At 42.3% G+C, this 25753-nt stretch overlaps 2 protein-coding genes and 1 pseudogene across 8 annotated transcripts in view; 1 reads left to right on the top strand and 2 right to left on the bottom strand.

Annotated features, from left to right (window-relative positions):
- INSL6 (insulin like 6) overlaps positions 1-25753 on the top strand; it is a 113329-nt gene that overhangs the window by 78602 nt on the left and 8974 nt on the right. The window lies entirely within an intron of this gene.
- JAK2 (Janus kinase 2) overlaps positions 1-25753 on the bottom strand; it is a 150118-nt gene that overhangs the window by 14042 nt on the left and 110323 nt on the right. The gene's annotated exons all lie outside the window — the stretch shown is intronic.
- Positions 5074-10863, bottom strand: LOC129490502 (transcription factor E2-alpha-like; annotated as a pseudogene).

A 25753-nucleotide genomic window follows, 5' to 3' on the forward strand; every position in this document is an offset into this window, starting at 1 on the left:
CCTCTTGCCCTTCCACTGTTGTCCATGTGGGGACATGGCATTCCTCCTCTCTGAAGGATGCAGCAGCAAGGCTCCATCTTGGAAAGAAGAGAGCAGCTCTCACCAGACGCCTGAACCTGGCAGCACCTTTTTCATGGACTCCTAACCTCTAGAAGTGTGAGAAATAAATTTAAGTTCTTTATAAATTATCCATTGTCAGGTATTCTGTTATAGCAGCATAAAGGGACTAAGACAGTGTTTATTATTCAATAAGTTAGCTAAAACCTATTTTATCAACTCATATTCTAAAATATTTACATAAAATTTAATGAACTTCATTTCATTGTATAAAATATTTTCTACTTGCAAATATAAAACTATATGCTAACTGCCTATCTGATTTGCTTTTAGCAGTATATATTTTTTGTTTTCATTAAATACATATGAAAATTTTGATCATGAGGAAAAATGTTATTTCTGATTTTCATACATGTTGCTTCTAATTATTCCCCAAAGTCATACATCAGAATTCACTTCATACCTCCCCCTAACACATTTACTGAAGGAATAACCATCTCTTTTACCATATACCTTACTTCATAAGTTATAATCTTAGCCATATTTTACTCTGTATTATTTAATGCAAATTAAGTAATGAGAAATTATCTTATTTTTATAATATGAAATTAATTATGCCAGATATATATATATATATATATATATATCATCTTAAGCTTATCCTGACTGCCCTCATGATTTTTTCACATGTATAGGCAGAGATACAGGTCCCAAAGCTTATATAATTTGAAGTCTTTTTTTTTTTCTTTCTTTTTTTTTTATTATTATACTTTAGGTTTTAGGGTACATGTGCACAATGTGCAGGTTTGTTACATATATATCCATGTGCCATGTTGATTTCCTGCACCCATTAACTCGTCATTTAGCATTAGGTATTTCTCCTAATGCTGTCCCTCCCCCCTCCCCCAACCCCACAACAGTCTCTGGAGTGTGATGTTCCCCTTCCTGTGTCCATGAGTTCTCATTGTTCAATTCCCACCTATGAGTGAGAACATGCGGTGTTTGGTTTTCTGTCCTTGCGATAGTTTACTGAGAATGATGTTTTCCAGTTTCATCCATGTCCCTACAAAGGACAGGAACTCATCATTTTTTATGGCTGCATAATATTCCATGGTGTATATGTGCCACATTTTCCTTACGCATTGTCTACTAAAGAAGGTCTGAACTCATTAACATGGTGTACTGGGCTTGTGGCAGTCCACGTATGCTGCTATAACAGAGTACCTGACAATGGATAATTTATAAATAACAGAAATTTATTTCTCACACTTCTGGAGGTTGGGAGTCCATGATAAAGGTGCTGGCAGGTTCAGGTGTGTGGTGAGGGCTGCTCTCTGCTTCCAAGGGGAGCCCCGTTGCCGCATCTTCTAGAGGAGAAGAATGCCGTGTCCTCACATGGACGAAAGTGGAAGGGCAAGAGGGGCCAAATGCTGCATGAAGCCTCTTATATGGGCCTTAATCCCATTCATGAGGGAGAGGCCAATTCAACCAATAGTTGAAATGTCATCTTAGTTATCTTACATAAACCTTCAGCTGAATTACTTGTACTGTTACGTTTTCCCATTACCTTAATTATTGCGCTTACACTTATTGCACTTAATTATTGTAAGTGCAGTATTACACATTTGACTTTTCCCAGTTATGAGCTCTTGAAGGGACTATGAGTAGTGGACCTGTCAGTTGAATTTGCCGATCACATCAACCTTTGCCTTTTAGTTCAGCCTTCCTACTAAGGGACAGTCCTTCTTTTCTGATGCTAATCCTATCTTCATATCCCTATCTCCCTGTATAGTATTTGGAGCACACTAGAGTCTTAATAAATATTTATTAGCTTGTATTCATTAAGTATACCCAAATCTCTGAATCTTCATATAACTAATATTTCTTGATTGCCAGCTTATTTAACCTCTTTAATTTTTCATTCTGAAAACAATAATAACGAATTCATGTATCACTGGGGATATGGCCAAAACAGATGATTATTTTTAGATGAGTCTTACTTTTTAGTTTCACTCATACCCTAAAAATAATTAGATGGAGGCAGTTCTAATGATTATCAGGAGGACATTTCCTCAAAAATATTTTTAATATTATGAAAAATTTCAAACCTACCCAAATTAGAGAACAGTTAATGCCAGATTAAAGCATTATCATGGTTAGGAAGGCTTACAAGCATGAACTCTGGGATCAGACTTTTTGGGTTTAAATCCTGGTCCAGTGATTTACTAGTCATGCCACCTTGGGTAAGCTATTCAGTTCTCCATGCTTAAAATAGAGATAATCATACATGTTCTCCAAGGCTTGTTATGAGGATTAAATGAGATTATCCATAACATGCATTTAGCCCAATGTAAGCCTACAATAAATGTTCACTGTTTTTTAAAAAAAAAAATTTGTTATACTTTAAGTTCTAGGATACATGTGCAGAAGGTGCGGGTTTGTTAACATAGGTATACATGTGCCATGGTGGTTTGCTGCACCCATCAACCCATCAACTACATTAGGTATTTCTCTTAATGCTATCCCTCCCCTAGCCCTCCAACCCACAACAGGCCCTGGTGTGTGATGTTCCCCTCCCTCTGTCCATATGTTCTCATTGTTCAACTCCCACTTATCAGTGAGAACAAGCAGTGTATGGTTTTCTGTTCCTGTGTTAGTTTGCCAAGAATGATGGTTTCCAGCTTCATCCATGTCCCTGCAAAGGACATGAACTCATCCTTTTTTATGGCTGCATCGTATTCCATGGTATATATGCATCACATTTTCTTTATCTAGTCTATCATTGATGGGCATTTGGGTTGGTTCCAAGTCTTTGCTATTGTGAATAGTGCCACAATAAACATACATGTGCATGTGTCTTTATAGTAGAATGATTTATGATCCTTTGGGTATATACCCAGTAATGGAGTTGCTGGGTCAAATGGTATTTCTAACTCTAGATCCTTGAGGAATTGCCACACTGTCTTCCACAATGGTTGAACTAATTTACACTCCCATCAACAATGTAAAAGCATTCCTATTTTTCCACATCCTCTCCAGTGTCTGTTGTTGCCTGACTTTTTAATGATCGCCATTCTAACTGGCATGAGATGGTACCTCATTGTGGTTTTGATTTGCATTTCTCTGATGACCAGTGATGATGAGCTTTCTTTCATATGTTTGTTGGCTGCATAAATGTCTTCTTTTGAGAAGTGGCTGTTCATATCTTTCACCCACTTTTTGATGGGGTTGTTTTTTTCTTGTAAATTTGTTTAAGTTCTTTGTAGATTCTGGATATTAGCCTTTTGTCAGATGGCTAGATTGCAAAAATTTTTTCCCATTCTGTAGGTAGCCTGTTCACTCTGATCATAGTTTCTTTTGCTATGCAGCTGTTTAGTTTAATTAGATCCCATCTGTCTATTTTGGCTTTTGTTGCCATTGCTTTTGGTGTTTTAGTCATGAAGTCGTTGCCCGTGCCTGTGTCCTGAATGGTATTGCCTAGGTTTTCTTCTAGGGCTTTTATGTTTGTTTGTTTTTTTCTGAGCAGGCACTGTTGATTGGGGGTGGCTTCCTGGGGTCGTTGCAACAGTGGACAGAAGGTCTGGCCAGCCCTTCCCTCCACACAGCTGGACAGAGCCCTAGTGGGGAGGAAGGCAGAAGTCACCATCTCATGGACCACAGGGCAGATGAACTCGTTTTTCTGTTCCCATTCAGCCCTGGTCACCTCCAGGCAGCTGAAGACTAAGAAGCCAGAGCCCTTGGTTTTGCGGGGCTGCGTCGTGCTGTGCCAAGTGTCTGGGAGCTGCACCTCATTGTACAGCCACTGCACCAAGATGTCCCTGGGCTACAAGTTCTGGCTCAGGCAGGTGAAGGTGCGCTTGTCCCGGTTCCTCGGCTCTTCTAGCGTTGCAAACACGTAGACCTGTGGCCGCTGATCTTGGTCGTGGACTGCAGGTGGGGGTGGGTCACCCTGCACTGGTAGGTCTCCCCCTCGATCCAGTCTCTGGTGCCCACCAGCAGGGTGGACGTGATGGTGAACGTGCCATTGCACTGCTTCTCTTGCCTTAGGATGACCTGAGCCACAGACTTCCCACTGGCCCGGGACCAGGTCAGCTTCACGTTCCCCTTGCTGGCTGCCAGGTCCACCACCAGAGAGGTGATTGTGGGCAACTTGCGGATGAACAGGTAGAAGGGGCTGGGCCGGCTCAAGTAGGTGCTCACCCCTTGCAGGTTAGAATCTGCACACTTCTTGGCACTGTCCTCAAAGGTGTTACCTTGATAGGTGACCTGGCAGGTGTAGGTGTGGTCGGGCAGCCAGCGCTTCTGGGTGAGGGTGAGCTTGCTTTGTGTGGAGGCCAGCTCGCCCTCCAGCATGGGAGAGGCGATGGACCAGTTCACATCCACGACCTGCCCATCTTCCAGCCAGGTGATGCTGATGGCACCTGGGTGTACCCGGAGATGGGGCACAGGAACTGGATGGTCGGGGGGAAGTGTCTGCTGCCATCGCAGGAGGACTGTAAGATCTTCACGGTGGGCAGGGTGAAGTCCCTGGAGTAGACGCTGAAGGTACTGACCTGGTCTGTGGACCACAGTGTGTGCCACGCTGCAGGTGAACGTTTGCTTGGCCCACGCACCCAAGGCAGTCAGCTGGCTGGTGATGCCTTAGTGGACAGAGGGCTTGAGGGTGGTGGCTAGGAAGGTCACAGCGCTCCTGTTGAGGGAGCCTGTGTCCCAAGTCACAGTCACCGACTTCAGGAAGTAGCCTGTGGCCAGGCAGCCCAGGTTCATGGAGGTGGCATCGGAGGCAATGTCTTTGCAGCAGGGCATCAAGGGGAAGACGGATGGGCCCTGTGTGGAGGCAGGACAATCAAGCCAGCTGAGACCGGCCCACCAGGGGAGTCACCCTCTGAAGTCCACTCTAGGCCAGTCTGATCCAGCCTGGCCAAGGTTAGTCCAGGGTTTTGTTTTTTTTTAATAACTAATTTCTTTTTATTTTCCTTAAAAAAAAATTATGCTTAGGCACAATTTGCTGCTGGCTTTTGAAGAATAAGCCAAGTTTCCACAGCATCTCCCTCAAGTGATACGATTTCTCCACATTTTATAGTTAAGGCATTTTTTCTTTTCTGACAAAGTGTATGTTTTGTTGCTTGCATTCAGGTTTTGTTTACTGAAAAAAACAAAAAACAAAAAGCTCCTGTCAGCCCAGACAACAGGGCCAAGACGCAGTTTCAGGATCCATGGGGCAGGTCACAGGGTGACACGGTGGCTGAGATTTGGGGGCAGGGGGAGCGAGGCCAATGAGGGGTGAACCGGGGTCCCAGGGAGCTCCTGGACCCAGCGTCACCTTCCTTACCCCCATCACTCCGAGCCTCATCAGGTCGGTGTTGGCTCATTGCTGACAACAGTTGTGTGAGGTGTGGATGTGGATGAAGCCCAGAGCCTCAAGTGGGCATTCCCGGCCCAGCCCATGGGGCTGAGGGCGGGTGGCTTGTCCCACGGAGGCCTACCTTTCACGTGCCCGGCAGGGTTGTGGGCTTCGCTCAGGCGCAGGTGAGCAGCTGAAAGCACCATCTGGGGGCCTCCAAACACGCGCGACACCTCTTCTCGCCATTTCAAACAGGCTGTTTTGGGATTTGGGTTCCGCTCTCGCACTTGCTGCTCCAAGGTCAGGATGACCCAGACGGCCTGGTGCAGGATAAGCAGTTTGGTCTGGGGCTTCTTGCTGTTGAGGTGCAGTTGCCACATGCGCCCCAGCTCCTTAAGAGGCCTCTTAAGGGACCCGCAGCCGCTCCCTGGCGTTATTGGCCACCTCCTTCTCCCGCTCGGCCTTCTACTCTGGGGAGAAAAGGTCATCTTCCTCCTCGTCCTCGTCTGGGCTAGTCCGGGCCCGGGGGTCCTTCAGCTCCTCCTCCTCCTCTTGAGTGGTCAGCTGCCGACGTGTTCTCCTCATCCTCCTTTTTCCGCTTGATTTCGCCAGTGGCCTGCTCGCCCTAGCCCACTGTAGGAGTCGGGAGACCAAGAGAGATCGGGGAGGGCGCCTGACTAGCTGGAGAGGGCCACATGGATGTGCATGAGGCTGGCGCTGCCCGCAGGGCCGTCCTCAGGGTGTTCGTCTCCAACCAGTCCTGCGTGCTGCCCCCACCAGCAGCATGGGGCCGGAGAAGCCCAAGGCCAGCGCCCCGTGGCCAGACAGCAGCGTGTACACGTTGCCAGCAGTGCCCACGGCGTGGCTGCAGAGCACGTGGATGCCCTCGTTCAGGTGGTCTTCTATGTTACTCTCCAGGCCGTAGAGACCCCCGTCGTAGCTGGGTGATAAGGCACCGGGGACTTCTACTCCGGGCCAGTGCGACGTCTCTCCCAGGCCCTGGGGGGAGCCCACGGCGGTGGAGGAGCTGGACCAGAAGTTATTGCTTGAGTGATCCGGGGAGTAGACTGAGGCCAGGCCTTCCCAAGGGCGTCCCCGGAGCTGCTGGCTGTGGTCTCTCGGGAGCCCAGGAGGCTGTTGGCCCTGCCGACAGGCATGTGGCTGGAGACGCTGCCATACGCGGCTCCAGGGGCCAAGGAGAAGGTGGATGCAGCCCGAAGCCCACCGTTCACTTCTCCGTGCAGCTGGTAGCCTATGCGCTCGTGCTGGTGCAGGCCACCAAACGTGCTGCTGCCTCTGCCACTGCCCACAGGGCCGCTGCCGTGCGGGAGGGACAGAGGGGGATGAGCCCCTGCCCAGCATGGGGCCGAAGCCCGCCTGGCCCGTGTAACTCCAGAGCTCGGCTTAGAGGTGCAGGCTGCTATCTGCCATGTAGAAGGGGGCGGGATAGGCGGATGGGTAGGCGGGGTCTTGGCGGATGGGTAGGCGGCAGCATCCCTACCGTAGTCCTCACCTGAGCTGAGCAGGTACGCCAAAGATGGAAGACCAGACGGGACCTTCCCGACCTTCGTGGGCTGCAGGTCCAGGCCGCTGTCCGCCTCTCCCTGACGGAGCTGCTGGCGTAGGAGGGGTAGTACTGGGAGGCCCCCTTCATGCCCGAAGGGGACAGGGGTCCGGGGCTGCTGAGGGCCAGCTCGCCCGGCAGGAAGCCAGCCTGAGTCAGGCCGCGCACGCCTGCGTCTCTACCAAAGGAGGAACAGGCCCCGCTAGCTGCTCTTGCCTCCGAGTCCCGGTCCCAGGAATGTGAATGAAGAGAGGCTGCTGTGCGACTCAGCAAGTTGAGCGCCTTCGCTGAAGGTCCAGCTGGGGTCAAAGGAGGAGCTGTTCTGGTCACCGCTGCCCCAGGAGCCTGAGCTGGGCCAGTTCTCAAAACCTGAACCTCTGAATTGCGCCCCGGCCAGGGAGGCGGGCAGGCCCTTCCCGTTGGCAGCGGGCAGTGGGAACATCATGCTAAAGTCCGGGAGGTTACTGAGCTCCTTGTCCGTGTCCACGGACGCCATCTTCTGCGGCTGGTTCATTCTCTTGGGACCAGGGCGGGCACCTCAGACATGGAAACCCTGCTGGGCGCGGCGGAATGAAGCGTCTCCCCCACCACCCCCCAAAAAACAGGTGATGCAACAGGGCCCCCAAGCGTCGCGCGTGGCCCGGGCCCTTCCCACCCCTGCATGGCCAGTCCGCAGAGCAAAGAAAATAACACGGGTACTATAGCCAGCAGTTAAGGAGGTGGCAATAAGAGTAATAGAAAGGGCTCAGGCGTTGGTATATGACAATATTTGTGGTTTCGATAATAAGGTCTTTAGAGTAAAAGCCTGTGAGGAAAGGCATACCTGTAAGTGCAAGGCTACCAATAATAAGGGAAGAGGAAGTGAAGGATAGTCCTATTTTTCAAATATCTTGTTCATCATTGAGATTGTGGATGATGGATGGAGCCTGAGCATATAAATAATATAGCTTTTAAAAAGGCGTGGGTGCAGATGTGAAGGAATGCTAGGTGTGGCTGATTAATGCCAATTGTGACTATCGTAAGGCCCAGCTGACTTGAGGTGGAGAATGCTATGATTTTTTAAATATCATTTTGTGTTATAGCGCAGATTGCTGTAAATAAGGTGGTAATAGCCCCTAGAGATAATGTAAAGGTTTGGGTTCAGAGGTTATTTTCTATTAAAGGGTAGAAGCGGATGTGTAGGAAAATTCCTGCTACAACTGTAGTGCTGGAGTGGAGCAGGGTTGAGACTGGGGTTGGGCCATCTATGGCGGATGGAAGTCAGGGATGGAGGCCGAATTTAGCTGACTTTCCGGCTGCTGCTAAGAGAAGGCGAATTAATGGAAGGGGATTAGAGGCAGGGTTTAGAATGAATGCTTGTTGAATCTCTCATGTGTTGGAGGAAAAGAGGAATCATACTATAGCTAAAATAAAACCAATATCGCCGATGTGATTGTGCAGGACTGCTTGGAGGGCTGCTGTATTAGCATCTGCTCGGCCGTATTGTCAGCCAGTTAGTAAGAAAGACATGATTCCGATACCTTCTTATCCGATAAAGAGTTGAAAGAGGTTGTTGGCGGAATATTGGAAGAATATTGTGATGAGGAAAATATTTGAAAAACCGATTAATGTTAGGGTCTGAGTTTATATATCATATTGAGAATTCTACAGGTAACAAATAGTGCTACTGGGGTAAATATTATGGAGAAGTAGTCTAAAGCTTAGTGACAGTTTAAGAGTTTGGATTGTCATTCAATGTCAGTTTGAGATAATGACTTCTTGGTCTGTATATATATACATTGTTGGGATGAGGCTAATGGTGAAGGTGCATGTGATGGCTATTTTTATGTAATTTGGGTATGAATCTTTTTTTGCAGGGGTTGACTAAGTAATAATAATTGGTGTGATTAAGGGGATTAGGGCTATACTAGTAGTGGAAAAATACATAATTGTTACTTTTATTTGGAGTTGCCACCAATGTTTTTGGTTCCTAAGACCAACGGATGACTCCAATCCTTTAAAAGTTGAGAAAGCCATGTTGTTAGGCATGGGGGCATGAGTTAGCAGTTCTTGCATACTTTCTCGGTAGATAAGAATTCGCAGGCTTCTATTACTACATCCACAATTTAATGTTTTGGTTAAACTATAGCTACAGCATGTAAAGCCCATAATAATTTTAGGATTTAGGATAATAGAAGAATAGGTGTAACATGTAAAAATATTAATGTATTTTCTCGTGTAAAGGAAGGTTTAACTGTTAATGTAATATGTAAGTGTCCCTTGTTGTGTCGTGATTGGTATATGTAGGGAGAAGAGGGCTGTAATTAGTATATTAAGTCCTGTAAGCATAATAGTGATGTTTGATCAGGAGAATGAAGCCATGATCACAAAGAGTTCCCTTGCTAGATTAATGGTGGGGGTAAGGCAAGATTAGTGAGATTTGCTAGAAGTCATCATGAGGCTATCAGTGGAAAGAGTATTTGAAGGCCTCAGGTAAGTAGTATGATTCCTTTGTGGACTCACTGGTTGTTGGAATTTGCTAGGCAGAACAACAGGGATGAAGTGGCTCCATGGGTAATTATAAGGGTGACTGCACCTGTAAAGCTTCAAGGGGTTTGGATGAGGAGAGCTATGATGACAAGTGGTATATGGCTTACAGAGGAGTAGCCAATAAGTGATTTTAGATTGGTTTGTTGTAGACAAATGGAGCTTGTCATAACTATCCCTCATAGGGATAGTATGAGGAAGGGGTAGGCTATATATTCTGTTAGGGGGCTGAAGATAAGGGTAAGCCATATTATACCGCAGCCACCTAGTTTTAGAAGTACCGCTGCAAGTACTGTTGAGCCGGCAATAGGGGCTTCTACATGGGCTTTTGGGAGTCACAGGTGAAGTCTGAATAGAGTTATTTTTACTATAAAGGCCATAATACATGCTAGTCATATAAGATTATTGGACCAGGAGGCTAATAGTTCTTGGTCAGTAAATATCATTACTAGCATATTTAGTGAATCTGAAGTATTTAAAGTGTAGACAAGTGTAACAAAGTAGAGGAAGGGACCCTACTAGTGTGTAAAATAGGAAATATGAGCTTACATTGAGGTGTTCTAGTTGGTTCCCTCAGTGGGTGATAATAATTAGGGTAGGAATTAGTGTGGCTTCAAAGAAAATATAAAATATAATTAGTTCTGTGGCTGTGAATGCTATAATTTTAAAAAATCTGCAGGGCAATCAATATAGAAATAATAGAGCTTTTTTCGTGGGGGTGATTCATTGAACAGGTAATATTGGCTTGCTAGGATTGTAAGAGGTAATAGGCTGTTAGAATTAGGAGGGGTGACATCAGCAGATCAGAAGAGAAAACTAGTGAGAAGTTGGATGAGTTATTGCTGAATTGGTTAAAAAACAATAGGGTGATGAGGCTGATGAGTAGGCTGTGGATGGTCATGTTAATTCAGATTAAAGAATTTTTAGAGAGTCGTATTATTGGTATCAGTATAATTGTTGGAATAATTTTTGGCACTGAAGTAAATTTAGATTTTGTGCGTAATCTAGGCTGTATGTGTTGGAGATTGAAACTAATAAGGCAAGGCCCACTGCAGCTTCACAGGCAGCAAATACTAGGAGGATAATGGGTATTATAGATGCTAGAGTAAAATGTATATTTGAAGTTATAAGGGTAATTATAATAAATATTGACAGTATTATGCCTTCTAGGCAAATAGGGATGATACTAGGTGGGATTGATAGATTAATTTTCCCAGTAGTGATATGGTATATGCTAACATAATGTTGATGTAAACAGAGGGCATTTGGTAAATATGGTTTATCATAATCTATTGAGTCAAAATCATTTGTTTTGACTTAAACTATTTACCAGTTCAATTCAATCTAACCCTTTTTGAGTTCTTTCGTAAATTAAGCCTAGGATTAAAATGATAACAGTATAAGGACGATGCTGGCTTCATAAAATGTGTTAGGGAGGATTCCCTCTTTTTCTATCAATTGGAATAGTTCCAGAAGGAATGGTACCAGTTCCTTCTTGTACCTCTGGTAGAATTCAGCTGTGAATCCATCAGGTCCTGGACTCTTTTTGGTTGGTAAGCTATTGATTATTGCCACAATTTCAGAACCTGTTATTGGTCTATTCAGAGATTCGACTTCTTCCTGATTTAGTCTTGGGAGAGTGTATTTGTCGAGGAATTTATCCATTTCTTCTAGATTTTCTAGTCTATTTGCATAGAGGTGTTTGTAGTATTCTCTGATGGTGGATTGTATTTCTGTGGGACCGGTGGTGATATCCCCTTTTTCATTTTTTATTGCATCTATTTGATTCTTCTCTCTTTTCTTCTTTATTAGTCTTGCTAGCGGTCTATCAATTTTGTTGATCTTCTCAAAAAACCAGCTCCTGGATTCATTAATTTTTTGAAGGGTTTTTTGTGTCTCTATTTCCTTCAGTTCTGCTCTGATTTTAGTTATTTCTAGCCTTCTGCTAGCTTTTGAATGTGTTTGCTCTTGCTTTTCTAGTTCTTTTAATTGTGATGTTAGGGTATCAATTTTGGATCTTTCCTGCTTTCTCTTGTGGGCATTTAGTGCTATAAATTTCCCTCTACACACTGCTTTGAATGTGTCCCAGAGATTCTGGTATGTTGTGTCTTTGTTCTCGTTAAGGCCCTAACTCTCTTCAAATCTATAAAGGCTGGGAGAGGTGAGGAAGCTGCAGAAGAAAGTTTGAAGCTAGCAGAGGTTGGTTGATGAGGTTTAAGGAAAGAAGCTGTCTCTATAACATAAAAATGCAAGATGAAACAGCAAGTGCTGACGTAGAAGCTGCAGCCAGTGATCCAGAAGATCCAGCTAAAATCACTGGTGAATGTGACTATACTAAAGAGATTTTCAGTGCAGATAAAAGTCTTCTATTGGAAGTATATGCCATCTATGACTTTCCTAGCTAGAGAAGAGAAGTTGGTGCCTGGCTTCAAAGTTTCAAAGGATAGGCAGTCTCTCTTGTTAGAGGCTAATGCAGCTGATGACTTAAAGCTGAAGCCAATGCTCATTTACTAATCCCAGGGCCCTTAAGAATTATGCAGAATCTACTCTGCCTGTGCTGTATAAATGGAACAATAAAGTCTGCATGACAGCACATCGTCAAAAAAAAAAAATGATAACAGTATAAGGGCTGTGATGATTATTAGTGTTAGGTAACTTGTTTGAATAGCTCATAGCAGGGGTAGTATTAGAGCGATTTCTAAGTGGAAGAAATGAAATGCGTTGGCTACCAGGAAGAATTTTATGGAAAAGGGGAGGCAGGTGGAGGTTATTGGGTCAAATCTGCCTTCATAGGGGCTGGATTTATCTATATTAAGTTGTGGAAGTCAAAATGTAATTATTAGTAGTAGTAGGGCCAGTAAGGTGTTGGTTACTAAGGCTAGTGTCAGGTTAATTAATATCTTTCAGATATTTTCGAAACTAGTTGATTGGAAGTCAGTGGTACTCTTTATACTAAAAGAGTAGGATCCTCATCAGTAGATAGAGACATATAAGAACAGTCATAGTGCATCTACAAAGTGTCAACATCAGGCAGTGGCTTCAAAGCCAAAGTGGTGGTTGGATGTAAAGTGATATATATATATATATATATATATATATATATATATATATATATATAAAATACTTTAAGTTCTAGGGTACATGTGCACAATGTGCAGGTTTGTTACATAGATATACATATGCCATGTTGATTTTGCAGCACCCATTAACTCGTCATTTACATTAGGTATTCTTTCTAATGCTGTCCCTCACCCTAGGCCCCTTTATGTGAGTGTTGGACCCTGTGTGCAAGTGTTCTCATTGTTCAACTCCCACCTATGAGTGAGAACATGCAGTGTTTGCTTTTCTGTTCTTGCAATAGTTTGCTGAGAATGATGGTTTCCAGCTTCATACATGTCCCTGCAAAGGACATGAACTCATCCTTGTTTATGGCTGCATAGTATTCCATGGGATATTTGTGCCACATTTTCTTATCCAGTCTATCATTGATGGGCATTTGGGTTGGTTCCAAGTCTTTGCTATTGTGATTAGTGCTGCAATAAACATACGTGTGTATGTGTCTTTAAAGTAGCATGATTTATAATCCTTTGGGTGTATACCCAATAATGGGATCACTGGGCCAGATGGCATTTCTAGTTCTAGATCCTTGAGGAATCGCCACACTGTCTTCTGCAATGGTTGAACTAGTTTACTCTCCCACCAACAGTGTAAAAGTGTTCCTATTTCTCCACATCCTCTCCAGCATCTGTTGTTTCCTGTCTTTTTAATGATTGCCATTCTAACTGGCATGAGATGGTATCTCCTTGTGGTTTTGATTTCCATTTCTGATGACCAGTGATGATAAGCATTTTTTCATATGTCTGTTGGATGCATAAATGCCTTCTTTTGAGAAGTATCTGTTCATATCCTTTGCCCACTTTTTGATGGGGTTGTTTTTTTCTTGTAAATTTCTTTAAGTTCTTTGTAGATTTTGGATATTAGCCCTTTGTCTGGTGGGTAGATTGCAAAAATTTTCTCCCTTTCTGTAGGTTGCCTGTTCACTCTGATGGTAGTTTCTTTTGCTATGCAGAAGCTCTTTAGTTTAATTAGATCCCATCTGTCTATTTTGGCTTTGGTTGCCTTTGTTTTTGGTGTTTTAGTCATGAAGTCCTTGCCCACGCCTATGTCCTGAATGGTATTGCCTAGGCTTTCTTCTAGGGCTTTTATGGTTTTAGCTCTAACATTTAAGTCTTTAATTCATCTTGAATTAATTTTTGTATAAGGTGTAAGGAAGGGATCCAGTTTGAGCTTTCTACATATGGCTAGCCAGTTTTCCCAGCACCATTTATTAAATAGGGAATCCTTTTCCCATTTCTTGTTTTTGTCAGGTTTGTCAAAGATCAGATGGTTGTAGATGTGTGGTGTTATTTCTGCGGCCTCTGTTCTGTTCCATTGGTCTGTCTCTGGGTAGCAGTACCATGCTGTTTTGGTTACTATAACCTTGTAGTATAGTTTGAAGTCAGGTAGTGTGATGCCTCCAGCTTTGTTCTTTTGGCTTAGGACTGTCTTGGCAATGTGGGCTCTTTTTTGGTTCCATATGAACTTGAAAGTAGTTGTTTCCAATTCTATGAAGAAAATCATTGGTAGCTTGATGGGGATGGCATTGAATCTATAAATTACCTTGGGTAGTATGGCCATTTTCATCATATTAATTCTTCCTATCTGTGAGCATGGAATGTTCTTCCATTTGTTTGTATCCTCTTTTATTTCTTTGAGCAGTGGTTTGTAGTTCTCCTTGAAGAGGTCCTTCACATCCTTTGTAAGTTGGATTCCCAGGTATTTTATTCTCTTTGCAGCAATTGTGAATAGGAGTTCACTCATGATATGGCTCTGTTTGTCTGTTATTGGTGTATAAGAATGCTTGTGATTTTTGCACATTGATTTTGTATCCTGAGACTTTGCTGAAGTTGCTTATCAGCTTAAGGAGATTTTGGGCTGAGACGACAGAGTTTTCTAAATATACAGTCATGTCATCTGCAAACAGGGACAATTTGACTTCCTCTTTTCCTAATTGAATGCCCTTTATTTCCTTCTCCTGCCTGATTGCCCTGGCCAGAACTTCCAACACTGTGTTGAATAGGAGTGGTGACAGAGGGCATCCCTGTCTTGTGCCAGTTTTCAAAGGGAATGCTTCCAGTTTTTGCCCATTCAGTATGATATTGGCTGTTTGTCATAAAGAGCTCTTATTATTTTGAGATACATTCCATCAATACCTAGTTTATTGAGAGTTTTTAGCATGAAGGGCTGTAGAATTTTGTCAAAGGCCTTTTGTGCATCTATTGAAATGATCATGTGGTTTTTGTCATTGGTTCTGTTTATGTTATGGATTACATTTATTGATTTGCAAATGTTGAACCAGCCTTGCATCCGAGGGATGAAGCCAACTTGATTGTGGTTGATAAGCTTTTGGATGTGCTGCTGGATTGGGTTTGCCAGTATTTTATTGAGGATTTTCACATTGTTGTTCATCAGGGATATTGGTCTAAAATTCTTTTTTTGTGGTGTCTCTGCCAGGCTTTGGTATCAGGATGCTGCTGGCCTCATAAAATGAGTTAGGGAGGATTCCCTCTTTTTCCATTGATTGGAATAGTTTCAGAAGGAATGGTACCAGCTCCTTTTTGTACCTCTAGGAGAATTCAGCTGTGAATCCATCTCGTCCTGGACTTTTTTTGGTTGGTAGGCTATTAATTATTGCCTCAATTTCAGAGCCTGTTATTGGTCTATTCAGAGATTCAGCTTCTTCCTGGTTTAGTCTTGGGAGGGTGTATGTGTCCAGGAATTTATCCATTTCTTCTAGTTTTTCTAGTTTATTTGTGTAGAGGTGTTTATAGTATTCTCTGATGGTAGTTTGTATTTCTGTGGGATCGATGGTGATAATCCCCTTTACCATTTTTTATTGCATCTATTTGATTCTTCTCTCTTTTCTTCTTTATTAGTCTTGCTAGCAGTGTATTTATTTTGTTGATCTTTTCAAAAAACCAGCTCCTGGATTCATTGATTTTTTGAAGAGTTTTTTGTGTCTCTATCTCCTTCAGTTCTGCTCTGATCTTAGTTATTTCTTGCCTTCTGCTAGCTTTTGAATTTGCTTTGCTTCTCTAGTTCTTTTAATTGTGATGTTAGGGTGTCAATTTTAGATCTTTCCTGCTTTCTCTTGTGGGCATTTAGTGCTATAAATTTACCTCTACACACTGCTTTAAATGTGTCCCAGAGATTCTGGTGTGTTGTGTCTTTGTTCTCATTCGTTTCAAAGAACATCTTTATATCTGTCTTCATTTCATTATTTACCCAGTAGTCATTCAGGAGCAGGTTGTTCAATTTCCATGAAGTTGTGTGGTTTTGAGTGAGTTTCTTAGTCCTGAGTTCTAATTTGATTGCATTGTGCTCTGAGAGCCAGTTTGTTGTGATTTCTGTTCTTTTACGTTTGGTGAGAAGTGCTTTACTTCTATGTGGTCTATTTTGGAATAAGTGTGATGTCGTGCTGAGAATAATGTATATTCTGTTGATTTGGGGTGGAAGGTTCTGTAGATGTCTATTAGGTTCACATGGTGCAGAGCTGAGTTCAAGTCCTGGATATCCTTGTTAACCTGTCTCATTGATCTATCTAATATTGACAGAGAGGTGTTAAAGTCTCCCATTATTATTGTGTGGGAGTCTAAGTCTCTTTGTAGGTCTCTAAGGACTTGCTTTATGAATCTGGGTGCTGCTGTATTGGGTGCATATATATTTAGGATAGTTAGCTCTTCTTGCCCAGTTGATCCTTTTACCATTATGTAATGGCCTTCTTTGTCTCTTTTACTCTTTGTTGGTTTAAAGTCTTTTTTTTTCAGAGACTGGGATTGCAACCCCTGCTTTTTTTTGCTTTCCATTTGCTTGGTAGACCTTCCTCCATCCCTTTATTTTGAGCCCATGTGTTTCTCTGCACATGAGATTGGTCTCCTGAATACAGCACAGTGATGGGTCTTCAATCTTTATCCAATTTGCCAGTTTGTGTATTTTAATTGGGACATTCACCCCATTTACATTTAAGGTTAATATTGTTATGTGTGAATTTGATCCTATTATTATGATGTTAGCTGGTTATTTTGCCTGTTATTTGATGCTGTTTCTTCCTGTCATCGATGGTCTTTACAATTTGGCATGTTTTTGCAGTGGCTGGTACTGGTTGTTCCTTTCCATGTTTAGTGCTTCCTTCAGGAGATCTTGTAAGGCAGGCTTGGTAGTGACAAAATTTCTCAGCATTTGCTTGTCTGTAAAGGATTTTATTTCTCCTTCACTTATGAAGCTTAGTGTGTGGCTGGACATGAAATTCTGGGTTGAAAATTCTTTTCTCTAAAAATGTTGAATATTGGCCCCCACTCTCTTCTGGCTTCTAGAGTTTCTGCTGAGACATCTGCTGTTAGTCTTTCCGGCTTCCCTTTGTGGGCAACCCGACATTTCTCTCTGGCTGCACTTAACATTTTTTCCTTCATTTCAACTTCGGTGAATCTGACAATTATGTGTCTTGGGGTTGCCCTTTCGAGGAGTGTCTTTGTGGTGTTCTCTATATTTCCTGAATTTGAATGTTGACCTGCCTTGGTAGGTCGGGGAAGTTCTCCTGGATAATATCCTGAAGAGTGTTTTCCAGCTTGGTTCCATTCTCCCCATCACTTTCAGGTACACCAATCAAATGTAGATTTGGTCTTTTCACATAGTCCCGTATTTCTTGTAGGCTTTGTCTCGTTTCTTTTTAGTCTTTTTTCTCTAAACTTCTCCTCTTGCTTTATTTCATTAATTTGATCTTCAATCACTGATACGATATCCTTTCTTCCGCTTGATCAAGTCGGCTATTGAAGCTTGTGCATGCGTCATGTAGTTCTCATGCCATGGTTTTCAGCTCCATCAGGTCATTTACGGTCTTCTCTACATTGTTTATTCTAGTTAGCCATGAGTCTAATCTTTTTTCAAGGTTTTTAGCTTCCTTGCGATGGGTTTGAACATCCTCCTTTAGCTCGGAGAAGTTTGTTATCACCGACCTTCTGTAGTCTACTTCTGTCACCTCGTCAAAGTCATTCTCCGTCCAGCTTCGTTCCGTTGCTGGCAAGGAGCTGCGATCCTTTGGAGGAGAAGAGGCCCTCTGGTTTTTAGAATTTTCAGCTTTTCTGCTCTGGTTTCTCCCCATCTTTGTGGTTTTATCTACTTTTGGTCTTTGGTGCTGGTAACCTACAGATGGGGTTTTGGTGTGGATGCCCTTTTTGTTGATGTTGATGCTATTCCTTTCTGTTTGTTAGTTTTCCTTCTAACAGTCAGGTCCCTCAACTGCAGGTCTGTTGGAGTTTGCTGGAGGTCCACTCCAGACACTGTTTGCCTTGGTATCAGCAGTGGAGGCTGCAGAACAGCAAATATTGCAGAACAGCCAGTGTTGCTGCCTGATCCTTCCTCTGGAAGCTTCGTCCCAAACAGGCACCCACCTGTATGAGGTATCAGTCGCCCCCTACTGGGAGGTGTCTCTCACTTAGGCTACACAAGCATCAGGGACCCACTTGAGGAGGCAGTCTGTCCATTCTCAGAGCTCAAACACCATGCTGGTAGAAACACTGCTCTCTTCAGAGCTGTCAGACAGGGATGTTTAAGTCTGCGGAAGTTTCTGCTGCCTTTTCAGCTATGCCCTGCCCCCAGAGGTGTGGTCTACAAAGGCAGCAGGCCTTGCAGAGCTGTGGTGAGCTCCACCCAGTTGGAGCTTCCCTGGCCACTTTGTTTACCTACTCAAGCCTCAGCAATGGTGAACGCCCCTCCCCCTGCCAGGCTGCTGCCTCCCAGGTCAATCACAGACTGCTGCGCTAGCAGTGAACAAGGCTCCGTGGGCGTGGGACCTGCCAACCCAGACATGGGATATAATCTCCTGGTGTGCCATTTGGTAAGACCGTTGGAAACACACAGTATTTGGGCAGGAGTGTCCTGATTTTCCAGGTACAGTCTGTCATGGCTTCCCTTGGCTAGGAAAGGGAAATCCCCCGACCCCGTGTGCTTCCCGGGTGAGGTGATGCCCCACCCTGCTTCAGCTCTCCCTCTGTGGGCTGCACCCCCTGTCCAACCAGTCCCGATGAGATGAACCAGGTACCTCAGTTGGAAATGCGGAAATCACCATCTTCTGTGTCGATCATGCTGGGAGCTGCAGACCGGAGCTCTTCCTTTTCGGACATCTTGTGAAGTGATATTTTAATTGGTGGAGGATGCAGATAGAAATGTTGATCCAATAATAACGTGAAATCTATGAAAGTCTGTGGCTATAAAGAACGTTGAGCCGTAGATCCCATCAGAGATAGGAAAAGGTGCCTCAGAGTACTCTGAGATTTGTAGGAGGGTGAAGTACATACCTAAGGTAATTGTGATGGATAGTGCTAGAATTATTAGCTTTTGATTACCTTCTATCAGGCTGTGATGAGCCCAAGTAATTGAAACTCCTGATGCAAGTAATACAGATGTATTCAGAAAGGGTACTTCTAAGGGGTTGAGGGGAAAAATGCCTGTTGGGGGGTCAGTGTCCTCCTAATTCTGGCATTGGGGTTAGACTAGAGTGATAGAATGCCCAGAAGAAACCAGCAAAGAAGAATACTTCTGAGATAATGAATAGAATTATTCCATATTGGAGGCCTTTTTGGACAACTATTGTATGGTGGCCTTGAAATTTACTTTCTTGGATAATATCACGTCATCATTGATATACAGTTAGTGTGTTGATTAATAGGCCTAGGGTTAAAAAAGTAGTAGAATTAAACTGAAATCACATGGCCAGGCCAGATGTTATTAGTAGAGCTGAGAGAGCTTCTGTTAGTGGTCAGGGGCTGGGTTTGACTATATGGCAAGCATGTGTTTGGTGGGTCATTATGTGTTGTCATATAGATAAAGGCTTACTAGTAGTGTGAAGACATAAGCTTGAACAAGGTCTACCGCGAATTTGAGAATAGTCAGTAGGATTAGAATAATAAAAGTAACTGAAGCTGTAGGAAAACTAATAGTTAATAGTACTAGTGTGGCTCCTGCAATTAAATGTATTAGTAGATGACTGACTGTAATGGTGGCTGTTAATTGCACAGCTAATGCTATTGGTTGCATAAATAGGCTAATGGTTTCAATGATTACTAGTATAGGGATAAGTGGCATAGGTGTGCCTTGTGGTAAAAAGTAAGCCAAGGAGGTTTTCATTTTAAAGCAGAAGCCTGTAATTACTGCGCCTGCTCACAAGGGGATTGCTATACCCAGGTTTATTGATAATTGGATAGTTGGTGTAAATGAATGGAGTAGAACCCCAAGGAGGTTTGTTGAGGCAGTGAAGATAATTAGGGATATTATTATAAGGGATCAGGTTTGTCCTTTAATGTTATGGGTAATTATTATCTGTTTTAGTGCAGGTTGGATTAATCATCGTTGAATAGAAAATAATCGGTTAATAATTTGATGACTAGAGGTTGGAAATAGTGGGAAATAGAATGATTAATACTACTGCGGGTAGGCCTAGAATTGTAGGGGTAGCAAAAGAGGTGAATGGATTTCATTCATTTTAATTCTCAGGAAGCCTTGTGTTTGTGTGTTTTGATTATTTTTGATGTAGAGATAATATAAGTGAAATTTAATAATTTTAACTGAATCATGGAGAATAAAGTTATGATCATTGACACGATAATAATGGATCATGGGGAAGTATCTAGTTGAGGCATTCACTGCAGAGAGGTGTAGACTCCCTCAATCTTTAACTTAAAAGGTTAATGCTGAATAGCTTTACAGTGATAATATAGTGTGGATGTGGATCAGGTTTTGAAATATTTTAAGAGGATTAGTTCTAGGACAATAGGTATAAAACTGGTTAGATTCACAAATTTCTGAGCACTGTCCATAGTAAAGCCCTGGTCGTGTAGTGGTTAAGGTAGTTTGATTTAAGCATCTGGGGATTGCATCTGTTTTGAGGCCTAATAAGGCGATAGTTCATGAGTGCAGGATGTCTTCAGATGAGATTAATGTATGGATGGGTATTTCTGTTGGGAGAATTGTTCGGTTATCAACTTCGAGGAGTCGAAGTTCTCCTGGCTTTAAGTCTGGTGTTGGGGTTATATAAGAATTGAAGCTTAAGCAAGGCGCGGTGGCTCACACCTGTAATCCCAGCACTTTGGGAGGCTGAGGCGGGCGGAACACAAGGTCAGGAGATTGAGACCATCCTGGCTAACACAGTGAAACCCCATCTCTACTAAATATACAAAAAAATTACCCAGGCATGGTGGTGGGTGCCTGCAGTCCCAGCTATTCGGGAGGCTGAGGCAGGAGAATGGCGTGAACCGGGGAGGCAGAGTTTCCAGTGAGCTGAGATCGCACCACTGCACTGCAGCCTGGGTGACAGAGTGAGACTCCATCTCAAAAAAAAAAAAAAAAGAAAAAAAGGAATTGAAGCTTAATTCTTCATAGTCTATATATTCATAGCTTCAATATCATTGATGACCAATTGCTTTGACGGTAAGAGAAAGATTATTAACTTCATCTGTTTTATACAGAATACGTAGGGATGAGAGGGCTTAAAATTAAGATAATGGCAGGTAAGATAGTTCAAACAGTCTTGATTTCTTGGGCGTCTGTGGTGCTAATATGAGTTAATTTTGTTGTGAGTATTACGGAAATAATGTATAGAACCAGGAACTAATTAGGAAAATAATTATTAAGAACGCGGTCATGGAAAGTGAGCGGTTCTTCTATGATAGGGGATGTAGCCTCTTGAAGGCCTAATTGAACTGGATGAGCCATTAAGACATACAGGATTTAGCCTATAACTTAACTTTGACAAAGTTATGTAATGAATTTACTAATGTCTTATCGAGAAAGTCATAGAGGTTTTTGATTGGCTTGAAACCAGTTTCTGGAGGTTCAATTCCTTTCTTTTTCATTTAAGGATTTAATGTAGGTTGGCTCTTCGAATGTGTGGTAAGGTGGTAGACAGCCATAAAGTCACTCTAAATTACTAGATGGTTGTTCAATTGTTATAGTTTTTCTTTTAGAAACAAAGGCTTCTCAGATTATAAAAATTGTTAGCATAACTGCTGTTAATGAGATAAATGAGCCTAAGGATGAGATAATATTTCATGCGGTGTATGCATTAGGATAATCGGAATAATGTTGCGGCATACCGGATAGGCCAACGAAGTGCTGTGGGAAAAAGTTTAAATTAACACCTATGAATATAATGGTGAAGTGAATTTTAGTGTAGGTCTGATTAAGCATATAACCTGAGAATAGGGAGAACCAGTGGTAAAGCCTCCTATGATGGCAAACACCGCTCCTGTTGATAGGACGTAGTGGAAATGAGCTACAACATAGTATGTATCGTGTAAAATAATATCTAGTGATGAATTAGCTAATACAATGCCGGTTAGACCTCCTACTGTGAAAAGGAAGATGAATGCTAGGGCTCAGAACATTGCGGGAGATCATTTGATGTTACCACCGTGCAGTGTAGCTAATCAGCTAAAGACCTTGATGCCAGTAGGGATAGCAGTAATTACGGTAGCGGAGATGAAGTATGCTCATATGTCTACATCTATTCCTACTGTAAATATATGGTGTGCTCATATGATAAACTGTAAGAAGCCAACAGATACTATGGCTCATACTATGCCCATATACCCAAATGGCTCCTTTTTTCCGGAGTAATACGTCACGATATGGGAGACCATCCCAAAGCCTGATAGAATAAGGATGTAAACTTCAGGGTGAGCAAAGAATCAGAATAAATGTTGATACAAGATAGGATCACTCCCACCAGCAGGGTCAAAAAGTAATGTTGAGGTAGTTAATAGTATGGTAATGCCAGCGGCTAGGACTGAGAGAGAAAGGAGTAGAAGGATTGCTGTAATGAGGACTGGTTGGATGAAAAGCGGTGTTTGATATTGGGATATGGCTGGGGGCTTTATGTTAATAATTGTAGTAATAAAGTTAATGGTTCTTAAAATAGAATACCTGCCAAATGAAGTGAGAAGATGGTAAGACCCACAAAGGATCCTGCATGTGTTAGGTTTTCAGCTAAAGGGGGATAACTGTTCAGCCGGTTACAGCACCGGCTTCTATTGAGGATGTAAGTAGGAGTAGGAAAGAGTGGGGGAGAAGCTTATTATTATTTATCTGTGTAAATGCCATATCAGGGGCACCAATTATCAGAGGGACTAGCCAGTTGCCGAAACCCCCAATTATAATTGATATGACCATAAAGAAGATTATGATAAATGCGTGGGCGGTAACAATAACATTATAGATCTGGTCATCTCCTAGCAGAGTTCCTGGTTGACCTAATTCTGCTCAAATTAGAAGGCTTAAGGAGGTACCCACTATCCCCACTCATGCACAGAATAGCAGGTATAGTGTTCTGATATCTTTGTGATTGGTTGAAAACAATCAATCAACAATTGATGAACATAAGTGGAAAAAAGGGTAAAATGGCTGAGTAAGCATTAGACTGTAAATCTAAAGACAGAGGTCAAGACCTCTTTTTACCAGCCCTGAGGTAATTTTTTATGTAGAATTGCAAATTCAAGGGAGCAGCTTCAATCCTGCCAGGGCTTCTCCCGCCTACCACCCTCCCCCAACATGGAGGGAGAAGTAGATTGAAGCCAGTTGATTAGGGTATTTAGCTGTTAACTAAATTTTTGTGGGTTTGAATTCCACCAATCTAGCAAGGACTTAGCTTAATTAAAGTGGTTGATTTGCGTTCAACTGATGCAGAATAGACTTTTGCAGTCCTTGGGTTTGTTACAGAAATTAAGTATAATTCACTTACTAAGGGCTTTGAAGGTCCCTGGTCTTATTTAACCTAAATTTCTAAGTTATAACCAGAATCAGTGGCGAGATGGGTAAGAGGAAGGTAGAAGAAATAAGTGGAGGGAGGAGTAATATGGGTTTTGTGTTTTTGAATTGTCATTTTATTTTCATATTGGATGTGGGCAATATTGTCATTGAGATGGAGTAAATTAGGCATGTATAAAAGTACAGGTTGAGTAGTGTTATGATAGCTATAATGGTTGGGGTAATAATACTATTGTTTTTGAAAAGTCTTGAATGATGACTCATTTAGGCAGAAATCCTGTTAATGGAGGTAAACTTCCTAGGGATAGTCGAATTAGTGAAACTGTAGGTGTTAATCATGTTAATTTGTTTCAAGTGTGAGGCAGTGACAGGGTTGTAGTGCTTATACTTAGGCTAAGTGCTAGAAATGTGGTAGTTAAAATAAGGCAAATAATCAGATTTATAATGGTAATGTTTGGATTATAAGTTAGTACTGGGATCATTCAACCTATATGAGTAATTGAGGAGTAGGTTAAGATTTTGCAGAATTGTGTCTGATTAAGTCCTCCTCAAACACTTACGATAATGGATAGGATTGTAACAGGAGACTGGTCGTGTTTATTGATGGGAAAATTTGAAATATAATCGAGATAGGGGCTAGTTTTTGTCATGTGAGGAGAAGTATGCCAGACATAAGAGAAGTTCCTTAGGTTACTTCTGGGACTTGGAAGTGAAAGGGGGCTATTCCTAGTTTTATTACTAGGGCTGTTATTATTATTAAGGATGAAAATTGATTAGTAGTGTTTATTATTGTCCATTGCCCGGAGGACGGGTTGTTGAAAAGGATACCCGTCATGAGAATTATAGATGCAGTTGCTTGTGTAAGAAAATATTTGGTGGCTACTTCTGTAGAGCGGAGATTTATTTTTTAAATCAAGATGGGGGTAAGAACTAGTATATTTATTCCTAGGCCTGTTCAGATAAGAAATCAGTGTGAGCCTAGCATTGTGATAAGGGTTCCTGTGAAAATAGTAAGAGATAATAAGTTGAGCTAATGGATTAATTAGTATGGGAAGGGTATAACCAACATTTTCAGGAGTATGGGCCCGATAGCTTATTTAGCTGAACTTACTTTAGGATATGGTTTAATAGGTAGCACAGAGAATTTTGGAGTCTCAGGGATAGGTTCAATTCCTATAGTTCTAGAAATAAGAGGATTTTAACCTCTATTGTTTACTCTATCAAAGTAATTCTTTTGTCAGACATATTTCCTATGTTTGGGGTGGAATGCTGGAAATTAGGAAAAGCATTGAGATATATCATATGCAGAATGCTAATGTAAGTGGTAGGAAATTTTTTCATAAAAGGTGTATGAGTTGGTTGTAGCGGAATTGGAGGTATGCTGTTCGGATTCATAAAAACAGGGTGGTTAAAAGGAGAGTCTTGGTAATGAAATTTATGGTATAGAGTTCTGGTGAATACATAGTGTGTAGTACTCCTAGAAAAACAGTAATAGTCAGGGCATTTATTACAATAATATTCATATATTCTGCTATAAAGAAGAAGGCAAGTGAACTTGCAGCATATTCGACATTGAAGCCTGAAACTAGTTCTGATTCTCTTTCTGTTAAGTCAAAAGGGGCTCGGTTAGTTTTTGCTAGTGTGGAAATAAATCATATTATGGCTAAGGGTCATGATGGTAGGAGCGGTCAGAGTAATTCTTGCATTGTGATGAGTGCATATAAGTTGAGCCACTTAATAGTAGTACTGATAGCAGGATAATGGCTAGGGTGACTTCATATGAAATTGTCTGGGCCACAGCTCGTAATGTGCCGATTAGTACATAATTTGAATTGGTTGCTCATCCTGATCATAGAATGGAATAGATGGCTAGGCTTGATGTGACTAGAATAAATAAGAGGACTATATTAAAATTCATTAGGGGATCGGGTATAGGAAGGGGAATCCAGAAGAGGAGGGCGATAGAAAGGGCCAGGGTTGGGGCAATAATATAAAGGGTAACAGTAGACGTTGAGGGTCTTTGGTGAAAAGTTTTATTGGGTCAGCAAATGGTTGAAGCAGTCCACAGGGGCCTACAGTATTAGGTCCTTTGCATAACTGTTAAGTGTAAGGAATGCTATAGCAATTAGAGTGGGAATAATAAGTAGGAAAAGGTTAATTATAGGCATATTGTTAAGGGGAGTTGAACCTCTGATTGTACAAAGTTTTACGTTTTATGCTATTGCCAGGCTCTACCATCTTAAGAAACCCTGTTCTTGGGTAGGGTGTGTGGTGATTTCCTAGATTGAGATAGCATCATTTATCGGGGGAGGGCACTTTATGAAGCGGGCCCTATTTCTCTTGTCCTAGGAGAAATGTTAAACAGATAGAAACCAACCTGGATTACTCCGGTCTGAAATCACATCATG

Source organism: Symphalangus syndactylus, chromosome 9 (genome assembly GCF_028878055.3).
Source record: "Symphalangus syndactylus isolate Jambi chromosome 9, NHGRI_mSymSyn1-v2.1_pri, whole genome shotgun sequence".
Taxonomy (NCBI): Eukaryota; Metazoa; Chordata; class Mammalia; order Primates; family Hylobatidae; genus Symphalangus; species Symphalangus syndactylus.